The sequence below is a fragment of the Podarcis pityusensis genome (genome assembly GCF_964106645.2).
Source record: "Podarcis pityusensis genome assembly, chromosome: 1".
Lineage (NCBI taxonomy): Eukaryota > Metazoa > Chordata > Lepidosauria > Squamata > Lacertidae > Podarcis > Podarcis pityusensis.
The window spans coordinates 37,158,161-37,171,744 of NC_138028.1; the positions used below are offsets into that span (position 1 = coordinate 37,158,161).

Genomic DNA, 13,584 nt, shown 5'->3' on the forward strand with positions numbered 1-13,584 from the left:
GGGGCACCTTGTCAAATGCCTTGCTGAAATCAAGGTAGGCTACATCCACTGCGTTCCCTTCATCTACCAGGCTTGTAATTCTGTCAAAAAACGAGATCAGGTTAGTCTGACATGACTTATTTTTCAGAAATCCATGCTGACTATTGGTGATCACAGCATTCCTTTCTAGGTGCTCACAGACTGTTTGCTTAATGATCTGCTCCAGAATCTTCCCTGGTATTGATGTCAGACTGACTGGGCGGTAATTATTTGGGTCCTCTCTTTTCCCCTTTTTGAAAATAGGGACAACATTTGCCCTCCTCCAGTCTGCCGGGACTTCGCCTGTTCTCCAGGAATTCTCAAAGATGACTGCCAGTGGTTCTGAGATCACATCTGCCAGTTCTTTTAATACTCTTGGATGCAGTTCATCTGGCCCTGGAGACTTGAATACATCTAAACTAGCCAAGTATTCTTGTACTATCTCCTTAGTTATTCTGGGCTGCGTTTCCTTTGCTGAATCATTTGCTCCTTTGCTGAATCATTTGCTCCAAATTCTTCAGGTCGGGCATTGTTTTCTTTATCGGAGAAGACTGAGGCAAAGAAGGCATTGAGGAGTTCAGCCCTTTCTGTGTCCCCTGTATGCATTTCACCATCTTCTCCTCTGAGTGACCCCACTGTTTCTTTGTTCTTCCTTTTGCTACGAACATACCCATAAAAACTTGTTGGAAGCTTAGGGAGGGAAGCTTCCGGGAGCCAGTGCAACAAGTCCCACTAGTGAAATGAGGCTTCCTCTCTTCTCGTCCCCTTAAATGACCCCCAGTTTGCTCGGGGGGGGGGTTGAGAACCCCCAGAAAAGTACATGGGGGAAGAAGAGGAGAGATAGTTTCATCCAGCGAACACAAATGCTTGCAGTGACAGAACAAGTGTATTAATGTAACACTGAATTCCACCCTTGCCTATGTAATGAGTCTCTGCAGCTTCCTGGTATTAGGGCAGACCCGTTGCAATGTTTCCTTGCACAGTGAGTACTCTTTTCAAACCTGTGGGATAGTACAATAGGACCCAAACTAACAAGTTGAAATTACAAAGTGGGGTCAGGGTTGGGTGGGATGCCTAAGCTTTGGAAGAACTTCCTGATTGCATGAGCTGCTTGGCAGTGGGACAGATTGCCTTGGAAAGTGATGGTCACACCTTTATGAGAGGCTTTAAGCAAAGGCTACATGGCCAGCTATTGGATGATGTAGCAGCAGATTTTCTGTATTTACAGGGAGGTGGACGATGACCTATGGGTTCCCTCCCAACACTATGATGTTCTTCTTCTTCTTGTAGAATGGGCTTTAGAGGCTGCTTTCTTGCTCCCCATAATGAACTTTAAAATTAATTGAGAGCATCCTCTTGATTGATGCAGCTTAGGAACATGGGAAGTTGCTTTATACGGAATCAGACCAATGGTCCATCTAGCTCAACATTGCCTACAGTGGCAGAGGCTAACCAGGGTTTGAGGCAGGGGTCGCTCTCAGCCCTACTTGGAGTTGCTGAAAATTGAACATGGGACCTTCTGCATACAATATGGATGCTTGACCAATGAGCAATATCATTGCCCCTAACTAAGTGTGCTTTGGCCTGTATGCACACCTTCCATATAGGTATCTGAGCTACATTGCCTAACCCCTGCTTGCTCTGTTTATCATCCACTAGGTACTGACTTAAACCTGTTAGCATTTCAGCATACCGGTTGAAGACAAAACTCATGGAGCATTGAGTTATTAATGGACAGAGTGACTCACTAAATATATTTCTGTCTCTCAGCTGCACTCTTTGTGGAAAGCATTGACCCAGAACTCTTCTGATCTTCCAAGAAATAGGAAGGAAGAGGTCAACTGATAGATAAGAGGAAACAGAAGAGCCAAGGTGTTTGTGCAGGCAGAATCAGGATGAATAAATACAATTAGCTTATAAATGAAATCCATGGCACAATTAGGTGAAATAGATTTATTGGTTTCAGTAGGCATTCATTAAAACACACTTTAGCCCTGAAAGCTGTGGATAAGTATATAAATTTATCAAGAGCATTAGCTGTGGCGGAATAGAAACTCACAGAACACTATCTAGTTAAGACTAATATGATTTGTCAGACTCACTCATCAACTACTTGAAGCAAGTCTGTCCCCTATTGATTATAGCTGTTTGAGGAATTAGTATTTTATTTGAATGAGGAATTCAAACTACTTTCATTTCATGAAGCCCAAATAAGTTTATTTAAAAAATGAATAATGAGGATTCACTGTTCCGTATCAGCTTGGTCTTTTATTCCAATTAATCTGTATTTCTCAACTTGATGTTTTAGAAGTTAGGCAGCTGTGATTTACTCATCATTTATTTTATTTTTAAAAGAAAATCATGACCAGTTTCTCAATTTTTAGAATCAATTTGGGGATAATTTGAGTGCAGACCCTCCAATCCATCCCATAGCCCTGATTTGTGGCCCCCAGATAAGCCTGATACCACCTGTGCTGAACAGGAAACCACCCACCCCACCTGGGATCTGTCCCTGAAACATTTCAATACTCAGATGTTACACCTCTCTTAGCCCAATGGGATTAACTTCCAGGGAAGTGTGTGTAGGATTGTGGCCAGGGAGATGTGGGAGAAGTTAGATTCTGCTTGCATTTTTATGAGGAGATGTTAGGATATAGTTCCATTCCACCTCAAAAAGGTACAGGCATGACATTTGTGTATCACATGCCTGTTTACTCCCAGCACAGTCTGCTGGGAACTTCTGTTGTATGTTGCCTTTTTGTTACTGCTGTTTTTCCGGAGACGAAGGGACGCAGACGTGTTTTCCTTTGATCCTGGACTATGCTGAATAAATGTTGTATATAATGCTTGCATCTGCCTCTGGCTGCCTCATCTGCTGTGTGGAGATTTACACACTCTGCTGACAGAGCGTGCACGGGTCTCTAAGCGTATCTGAGGCTCATGTCGCTAACTGACTGATGCTGTTCCATGGGAAATCGGTGATCGTCCGGAGCCAGCTGGGGGCCTGCCTGATGCCCCCGTCTCCCCGGCAGTATCCCATCAGGAACAAGCTAGTTCATACTGCTCAAACTGATATATGAATCAATGGGTCATATATCCCAAGGACCATACAGAGAAGCCTAGAGGGCTGGCTTGAGGTTCCCCACCCCTGGCAAGTCCCACTGAACTAGATGGACCAATGGTCTGACCTGACTATGTTCTTGAGAAATAGCTGGGGCTCAAGCATCTTGCGGTGACAGTCTGTGCATGGAAGAGATAGATCACAGTTAGCCAATCATGCTATTGGTTACTGCTGGTTTCTGTGTACACAATGCTCAAAGCAAAGCAAAGCAAAGGAATGCTTCCCCCCTGTCCCAAGGTGAAGGTCTTCAGTTCCACGGTGTCTTCGAAGCTTCCAAACAAATAGTGCTGCTAACACTGCACATAACTTGTAGGTATTGGTATGTGTGTGATGAGGACAAGCATTTTGGAATGGAACTAGCTGAACAAGGAAGAATCAGCACCACAAAAACAAACCCAGAAGATAGCAGAATGACCTGACTAGAGTTCTGTGAGAAATATTAGAGCAATGGAACATAAGCGCTATGGATTTAAGACACAATTGGTGAATATATTGCATCCATCCCTGAAAACCTACTCTTAATCTCACATAAGGATGAGGAAAGGGCACTTGATAAAAGAACATCCTGATCACACGGTTGCAGATGCAGACTAAGGAGAGATATATTATAGAGCCACTGAAGTTTTCTGAAGTCCTAGTTTATAACATAATCTTCTTTCCTTTCACTCAATTCTATGCATCCAAAAGGACACCCCAGTTTTCTAGCCCTATGGTAAAGGATCCTATTGTCAGAGATGCCAATTTTCATTCTCTGGGATTAGGCCCATAAATAGGCTTCGTGCACTTGTAAGGCATGTAAGGCCTGTCTAAAAGAAGAGGCAATTATTTCAAGTGTCCAAATTCTTCTTTGGCTCAAATTAAAATCTGAGCCAGAGAAGAATTCTGGGTTTATTCATCCAGTCCCTCCATTCCCTTTCAGCACAATCTTGCCTGTCTGGATATTGGTGGTTGTGATGCTGCACATAAGTAAGAGGGAGATATGATTTCTCCCTCATCCTCCCCCACTCTGGCTTATTTATTGCAAACACCAGGATGAAAAGTTTTGATGGCCCTGGGAAAATGGGGCTAGAGTTTGAGGATCCAGGTGGTAGGCTGGTGAGAGATGATTTACAAAGGTCAAATTAGCTCAGAAAACAAGCAGACCTGTTTTTGTTTGGAGTGGGCATTCTGACTGGTGTGGGCAGAAGCTTGCTCATCTCCATGGTTTGAAGCTGTGTCTAAGTACAAAAGAGGCATAACATGAACCTAATGAACTACCATGTATGACGTGTGGGCTGCATTCAGTTTGGTGGCTCTCAGCTTGTGGAGGCCTGATGTAATTTTATCTGTGCATGTGGCTTATCAGTGGGCTTGGTGCACAGTGTATTTTAAACATTCAGCTTCAAAGTGATCTTTTATTCAGGTAGTGCATGAATGGTGCAATGAATTCAGAAAAAAGATAGCCAAATCCTTGAAACATAAAATTCGATCTCCCACATTTTTAATTAGGACTTGCTTCAAATTAAGTATGCTTGGGATCACAATGTTTATTTTCAGTTTTAACTATCTTGGTCGTTAACCCATTTATATATAAAAAAGAAAATGTCTCCAAAGCAGCTCATTTTGTGCTTCTTTTATTTGCAGTTCCATACATTTTCAAACAGGGACATGGTAACACGGAAATCCAGGTTATGCTGTGCTTCTCTTGCTCTCGATTCCAAGAAAATTATCAAAAATCCAACTGTCCTTTATCTTTTTAGCACAGGCTTCATTAATTAATCCTTTTTATCTCTGACACTAACAAGAAAATCTCAGCCTAGAATTCTAGTATCCACTTGAAATGAATTCTGATTATGCCCTTGCCTTGCATATTTTAACAAATCCTTTGTTGACTACATACTTGTTAAATGAAGGTACATTTTACAAATTTTCTACATTTGTTGCAATGAAATTGACAGAGGAGCGTTTGCTCTTTTATTATTTTTTTGGCTATTTAAAACAGAATAACATTTTAAGATACAAAAATAAAATAAGTAACCTATTTAAGCTTCCACCCGCCCAAACCATACAGAAAAGCATACATAGTGATGTGATGATGAGCAGAAAATTTAATTGGGGTCCATTTGTAAGATATCATCCTTTATATTTTTTGGAGGCATATTATTCAAGTCTAGTTGTTCTTCAAATGAAATTAAGTTCTCACCTCAACATTTAAGACAGAATCCTGAAGAAAGGCTGATTCCACATAAGATTGAAATCCCCAATCCATGAATCCCTTTGAACTATTGGGATTTAATTCAAAGTATAAGAAAGCCACCATATCAGGATTGGAAATACCCCCCCAATGGTGCCCGAATAGCTTATTTTGGTTCTTATATACTTTTTAAAATTACACTTTGAATTCCAAAACATTGTTGTTGTTTAGTCGTTTAGTCGTGTCTGACTCTTCGTGACCCCATGGACCAGAGCACGCCAGCCACTCCTGTCTTCTACTGCCTCCCACAGTTTGGTCAAACTCACGCTGGTAGCTTCGAGAACACTGTCCAATCATCTCATCCTCTGTCGTCCCCTTCTCCTTGTGCCCTCAGTCTTTCCCAACATCAGGGTCTTTTCCAGGGAGACTTCTCTTCTCATGAGGTGGCCAAAGTATTGGAGCCTCAGCTTCAGGATCTGTCCTTCCAGTGGGCACTCAGGGCTGATTTCCTTCAGAATGGATAGGTTTGATCTTCTTGCAGTCCATGGGACTCTCAAGAGTCTCCTCCAGCACCATAATTCAAAAGCATCAATGCTTAGGCACCCTGACAATTGCACAGGATCCCAGCTCCATGAAATAAAAAGGCAGAAAAGAGACACAACTCTAAAAGAGAAATCAGAAGAAGGAACTAAAGGCTAGGACGGAGGAAGCAAAAGGTGGGAGGAGACACTGCCCCTCAAATACCATTGGACAGTGGTCAGCGTCTGAGTGCAAAAAAAATGATAAAACGCTACAAAACAAAGATTTCTAAAATAAAAGGTTATAACTCATTGCTAGCGTTATAGCTGAACGTCGTTTGCCCTCTACATGTTGAAACCATTCCCAAATGCTCTCAAAGCGTAGTAAAACCATCAATGTAGATGAGTCCCAACAGGCAGAATTGGTTGTCAGTTTAGGACAGTTTGAGATTCAGCCCCTGAGATGCCTCTGGGCTTCTGCTTGTCTTAAAAAAACACCCCCTTTTTTCGATTTTAACAAGGCTGAGTAGATTGTCACGTGAAGATTGCCAATATGACTGTCATATTATCAGGTCGAACTAGGCAATATGACTCTTCTGATATATGGCTATATTAAGGAGGGAAATAGCCATGCTACATGGTGCTGTCTTGCTCTTATTCAGCCTTCCACTGAAAACACATTCAAGAACTGATGGAGGCCTTGCAGTTGATCTCCATATTATGCAAACTTAAAATGTTAGATGGAGATGATGGAATTCCGAGCTACTAGTCTGGGGTATGTGTGAAAGATTTATATGCTGCTCACGTTATAAAATATCAGACCAATGTACAGAAAAACATAAAACAAGCACCAGAAATATAACAGTGAAAATAACAGAGCAACACCAGTGAACAATGATAAATGAAGAATAAGTAAAAATATCTTTGAGGAAAGGCTTGAGTAAATTAATAGGACAAGCATGCATCTGAAAGAGAAGGCATGCTCCGACAATCTAACTGCCTCTTGGAGAATCCCACATTAAAGAAACCAAAATGGGGAAAGGCCATAGCTCAGTGATAGAGTGTCTGCCTTCCTTGCAAGCAGAAGGTTCCATGTTCAATCCCTGTCATCTTCAGGTAGGGTTGGGAAAGCCACTGTAAAGTAAAGTAGTGTTTTCAGCTTAGCGAGACATTGCTCCCCACCCCCCCAAGAGGGAAGCAGGAGACAATAAAAGATTTACAAAGACCTTCGCAAGAGCATTGTTCCTAAACCAGGATATTCCCCCGCCCCCTTGGTGATGAGATAACTCCTGGTCTTCAACTGCTGTTGCTTCATTTAGGGATAGGTCATTACTCTGAATACTTTGAGGCATCAATAATGTATAATACATCCAGACTTACATGGATATTTGTCCGTTCCTACTCACTTCTAACAAAAACCGACAAGAATGTCACATTTCATCAGGCCATCTCACATTTTATCAGGAGACAAGAGCAAATATCAGATAATTAAGTTCAACGCAACAGGTTGGGAGAAAAAATTGCAGCGATGCAATGCTTGACATGGCAAGGGAATGAAAGCTGACTATTTGGCCCAAATAGCACTTTCTCACCTTATTCCTATGCCTCTCCCATTCCCAGTGTGATTGTGATGCAAATGTGTTGTGGACATTGTGCAGAAAAAGATAGGCAACAGCAGCAGAAAAATAAACTGTCTTCTTTGTTTCCCAGGATGAGTAACAAATGAGAGAGCTAGTTCAGGGCAAAATGTTTCTGCTTTGGACAAAAGACAAATGGTAACACGAGACAAACTAGGAATCTACCTTAACCCAAATGAGACCATTGCTCCACTGAGCTCAGGATTTTCTGCTCTGGCTGGCAAGAACCCTCAGAAGTCCTTCCCATCCTTACCAAGGGATATCAAGGATTGGACCAGAGATTTTGTGTGAATGTGTAAAGCATATGGTGTATATCCAAGCTGGAACTGCTCCGTGCAGGTCTGACTTTTACACAGGGGTGCCATCTTGAATAAAATATTGTGGGGGCCCAGGTAAGCCTCGCCCAGCATAACTGATCAGAACATGGTCCCTAGGAGTTGGCTCCTATGCTCTTACAGGAACTGAGTGCAACAGCCCTCTCCACACTTGTGATTCCCAACAGCTGGCATTTAAAGGTATGCTGTCTCTGACAGTGGAGGAAGACCATTAATTTTGTGGTTCCACTGGCAGCCTTATCCTTCATGAATTTGCATGCTTTTAAAAAAGCCATTCAAGTTGGTGGTCATCACCACACAGCTCCACTTGACTACTAAAGCAATTCTCACCTGTCCTAGCTGTACTGAACTCTGTGATCTCTGTCCTGCCCTTAGTCATCTTCTTCATTGGTGTCTTGGGCCCAGAAGATAAACAGGGAACTACTGCATAGGTTGGAGTATTGCAATAATATGCCCCAGAGAACTCATTTGGATCAGAAGGTGGGAGTCCACATTTCATATCTGCTGAAGCTTCTTGAACTGGCAGCCATCACCTAGAACAAGTTATAGTAATTTAGCCATGGCTATGAAAATCTACGTGATGGTTGCTAGCTTCGATCAGATGGAGAAGCAAAGTTTTGTATTTCTTCATTTAAAGAATTTTTATGTCACACTTCAAACATATTCCCAAGGCAGCTTACACACCGAAGGAAAGAAAAACAATTAAAATGTAAATACAGTTGAGCATGTCCTCAAACAGGTTAATACATTTCTTCATGTTGATTAGTGGTAGAAATTATACTGATATGTATGCAGAGAACTATGAATACTGATAATGGAACTATGACTGCTATCAGGGAAGGTCTGTTATTATGCAATTAGCCTTCTTTGCTGTTTAACTATACTTGAAGTAGACCTTGACAAACTTTATATTCTGTTCCAATTGTGGCATTGTTTCAGTTTAATCTTTTAAAATAATTTTTAGCTCAAATTCTCATTTACCAAGGTCAGAGGGGATTTGAACCCAGTTCTGGGGGAAAATATTCTATGGATATATAGTGACCATTTTATGTACCCCACCTTGAATGTGAATTCCTTAGAAAAAATCTGTTTCTTAATTTTCTGGTAGCTCTTTTCTCCATTGTTGTTGTTTAGTCGTTTAGTCGTGTCCGATTCTTCGTGACCCCATGGACCAGAGCACGCCAGGCACTCCTGTCTTCCACTGCCTCCCGCAGTTTGGTCAGACTCACGCTGGTAGCTTCGAGAACACTGTCCAACCATCTCATCCTCTGTCGTCCCCTTCTCCTTGAGCCCTCAATCTTTCCCAACATCAGGGTCTTTTCCAGGGAGTCTTCTCTTCTCATGAGGTGGCCAAAGTATTGGAGCCTCAGCTTCAGGATCTGTCCTTCCAGTGAGCACTCAGGGCTGATTTCCTTAAGAATGGATGCGTTTGATCTTCTTGCAGTCCACGGGACTCTCAAGAGACTCCTCCAGCACCATAATTCAAAAACATCAATTCTTCGGCGATCAGCCTTCTTTATGGTCCAGCTCTCACTTCCATACATCACTACTGGGAAAACCATGGCTTTAACTATACGGACCTTTGTTGGCAAGGTGATGTCTCTGCTTTTTAAGATGCTGTCTAGGTTTGCCATCGCCTTTCTCCCAAGGAGCAGGCGTCTTTTAATTTCGTGACTGCTGTCACCATCTGCAGTGATCATGGAGCCCAAGAAAGTAAAATCTCTCACTGCCTCCATTTCTTCCCCTTCTATTTGCCAGGAGGTGATGGGACCAGTGGCCATGATCTTCGTTTTTTTGTGTTGAGCTTCAGACCATATTTTGCGCTCTCCTCTTTCACCCTCATTAAAAGGTTCTTTAATTCCTCCTCACTTTCTGCCATCAAGGTTGTGTCATCTGCATATCTGAGGTTGTTGATATTTCTTCCGGCAATCTTAATTCCACCTTGGGATTCATCCAGCCCAGCCTTTCGCATGATGAATTCTGCATATAAGTTAAATAAGCAGGGAGACAATATACAGCCTTGCCGTACTCCTTTCCCAATTTTGAACCAATCAGTTGTTCCATATCCAGTTCTAACTGTAGCTTCTTGTCCCACATAGAGATTTCTCAGGAGACAGATGAGGTGATCAGGCACTCCCATTTCTTTAAGAACTTGCCATAGTTTGCTGTGGTCGCCACAGTCAAAGGCTTTTGCATAGTCAGTGAAGCAAAAGTAGATGTCTTTCTGGAACTCTCTAGCTTTCTCCATAATCCAGCGCATGTTTGCAATTTGGTCTCTGGTTCCTCTGCCTCTTCTAAATCCAGCTTGCACTTCTGGGAGTTCTCGGTCCATATACTGCTTGAGCCTTCCTTGTAGAATTTTAAGCATAACCTTGCTAGCGTGTGAAATGAGTGCAATTGTGTGGTAGTTGGAACATTCTTTGGCACTGCCCTTCTTTGGGATTGGGATGTAGACTGTTCTTCTCCAATCCTCTAGCCACTGCTGAGTTTTCCAAACTTGCTGGCATATTGAGTGTAGCACCTTAACAGCATCATCTTTTAAAATTTTAAGTAGTTCAGCTGGAATACCATCACTTCCACTGGCCTTGTTATTTGCAGTGCTTTCTAAGGCCCATTTGACTTCACTCTCCAGGATGTCTGGCTCAAGGTCAGCAACCACACTACCTGGGGTGTACGAGCCATCCATTTCTTTCTGGTATAGTTCCTCTGTGTATTCTTGCCACCTCTTCTTGATGTCTTCTGCTTCTGTTAGGTCCTTACCACTTTTGTCCTTTATTATGGTAATCTTTGTACGAAATGTCCCTTTCATATCTCCAATTTTCTTGAACAGATCTCTGGTTCTTCCCATTCTGTTGTTTTCCTCTATTTCTTTGCATTGCTCATTTAAGAAGGCCTTCTTGTCTCTACTTGCTATTTTTTGGAAATCTGCATTCAATTTCCTGTATCTTTCACTATCTCCCTCGCATTTTGCTTGCCTTCTCTCCTCCGCTATTTGTAAGGCCTCGTTGGACAGCCACTTTGCTTTCTTGCATTTCCTTTTCATTGGGATGGTTTTAGTTGCTGCCTCCTGTATAATGTTACGAGCCTCCATCCATAGTTCTTCAGGCACTCTGTCCACCAAATCTAAATCCTTAAACCTGTTCCTCACTTCCACTGTGTATTCATAAGGGATTTGACTTAGATTGTATCTTACCGGCCCAGTGGTTTTCCCTACTTTCTTCAGTTTAAGCTTGAATTTTGCTATAAGAAGCTGATGATCTGAGCCACAGTCCGCTCCAGGTCTTGTTTTTGCTGACTGTATAGAGCTTCTCCATCTTTGGCTGCAGAGAATATAATCAATCTGATTTCGATGCTGCCCATCAGGTGATGTCCATGTGTACAGTCGTCTCTTGTGTTGTTGGAAAAGCGTGTTTGTGATGACCAGCTTGTTCTCTTGGCAGAACTCTATTAGCCTTTGCCCTGCTTCGTTTTGAACTCCAAGGCCAAACTTGCCAGTTGTTCCTTTTATCTCTTGACTCCCTACTTTAGCATTCCAATACCCTATAATGAGAAGAACATCCTTCTTTGTTGTCAATTCTATAAGGTGTTGTAAGTCTTCATAGAATTGGTCAACTTCAGTTTCTTCAGCACCAGTGGTTGGTGCATAAACTTGGATTACTGTGATGTTAAAAGGTCTGCCTTGGATTCGTATCGAGATCATTCTATCATTTTTGAGATTGCATCCCAATACAGCTTTTGCCACTCTTTTGTTGACTATGAGGGCCACTCCATTTCTTTTATGGGATTCTTGCCCACAGTAGTAGATATGATGGTTATCCGAACTGAATTCGCCCATTCCCGTCCATTTTAGTTCACTGATGCCCAGGATGTCAACATTTATTCTTGCCATCTCATTTTTGACCACATCCAACTTACCAAGGTTCATGGTTCTTACATTCCAGGTTCCTATGCAATATTTTTCTTTACAGCATTGGACTTTCCTTTTGCTTCCAGGCATATCCGCAACTGAGCATCCTTTCGGCTTTGGCCCAGCCGCTTCATCAGCTCTGAATCTACTTGTACTTGTCCTCCGCTCTTCCTCAGTAGCATGTTGGACGCCTTCCGACCTGAGGGGCTCATCTTCCAGCGTCATAACTTTTATGTGGCTTTTGTCTTTGTCCATGGAGTTTTCTTGGCAGGGATACTGGAGTGGCTTGCCGGTTCCTGCTCCAGGTGGATCACGTTTGGTCAAAACTCTCCACTATGACCTGTCCATCTTGGGTGGCCCTGCACGGCATAGCTCATAGCTTCTCCGAGTTATTCAAGCCCCTTCGCCACGGCAAGGCAGTGATCCATGAAGGGGCTTTTCTCCATTACCCCATAGCTATTCATTACTTGATGTGCCAATGCCTGTCACAACTCCTCCTATGGGATAACCGTGTCTTAATATTTTAGCAACAGCGCTGCGGTGTAATTATCTTTAAATAATTCAGCATGTATTTCATCCATGTGGAAGCTATCCAATCAATCAAAGGAAGAAAACACATTTTCTGTCAAACTTTAAGCCCTGCACAATATCTTTTTTGTTACGTTTGACTCCTCTGGACCTACACATCACAACATTTTCTTTTCCATATCTCCAGTAAGACTGGGCTTTTGGTGGTGGTGGTAGTAACAGAAAATCACACAACGCTTTAGCTAAAAAGTGAAACTTACTGGAAGTGGATCCAGTTTCACTGAAGAAATGTGATTGTTGCCTACTTACATCAAGTATGATTTTAGCACTTGCCCTTGATACCAGTTCCCAGTGCTTTGGATACTGAATATAGAGCGAAGCTTTTTTTAGTTAGCTACTGATGATAAGACTGCATTAGTTGCCTTGGGCTGCATCTTTTCATTTCTTACTTTAATCAGGTCACCATGCAAAAATTATATATATATAGATGCAAGGCATATTAACCCCTGCTAGAGAGGTAAGGTAGAATGGATGGTATGGAGAGCTCTGTAAAACACAGAGAAAAAGAAAAAAGAAACCAGATTTTCTTAGTAAAGTACGTAAGTTCAGGCCAGATCTCAACTTTGGATTTGCATAATTGTATATTATTATACAATATTATTATACAATTGCATGATTGTATATTATTATACAAGGGACGCGGGTGGCGCTGTGGGTAAAACCTCAGCGCCTAGGACTTGCCGATCGCATGGTTGGTGGTTCGAATCCCCGCGGCGGGGTGCGCTCCCGTCGTTCGGTCCCAGCGCCTGCCAACCTAGCAGTTTGAAAGCACCCCCGGGTGCAAGTAGATAAATAGGGACCGCTTACCAGCGGGAAGGTAAACGGCGTTCCGTGTGCTGCACTGGCTCGCCAGATGCAGCTTGTCACGCTGGCCACGTGACCCGGAAGTGTCTGCGGACAGCGCTGGCTCCTGGCCTATAGAGTGAGATGAGCGCACAACCTTAGAGTCTGTCAAGACTGGCCCGTACGGGCAGGGGTACCTTTACCTTTACCTTATATTATTAATAATGATTACACTTGCTAGCCACTTTTATTTTTTACAGAAAGTAAATTCAAAGCAACTTGCAATGTGACAAAATAAATCAAAATAAATGTAAAACTAAAACAGAATAAAAGCTTAAAATGTCCACACTCATAAAAGGCAGTCAAACACATCCCACCCCCTAAGGATCTTAAACTTTACACATTAAAAACCTGGTTGAAAACAGACATTTTTGCCTGGTGCCTAAAAGTAGCCAGACATAGTGCTGGGCATGCTTCCCCTTTGAGCCTCAAGCAACAGTGATG

At 42.4% G+C, this 13,584-nt stretch overlaps 1 long non-coding RNA gene across 1 annotated transcript in view; it reads left to right on the top strand.

The window, feature by feature from the left end:
- Positions 1-13,584, top strand: part of LOC308462552 — a 149,286-nt gene that overhangs the window by 101,150 nt on the left and 34,552 nt on the right. The window contains exon 3 of the long non-coding RNA XR_013979204.1: positions 6,493-6,605. This is a non-coding gene — a long non-coding RNA (uncharacterized lncRNA). The remainder of the gene's footprint in view (positions 1-6,492; positions 6,606-13,584) is intronic.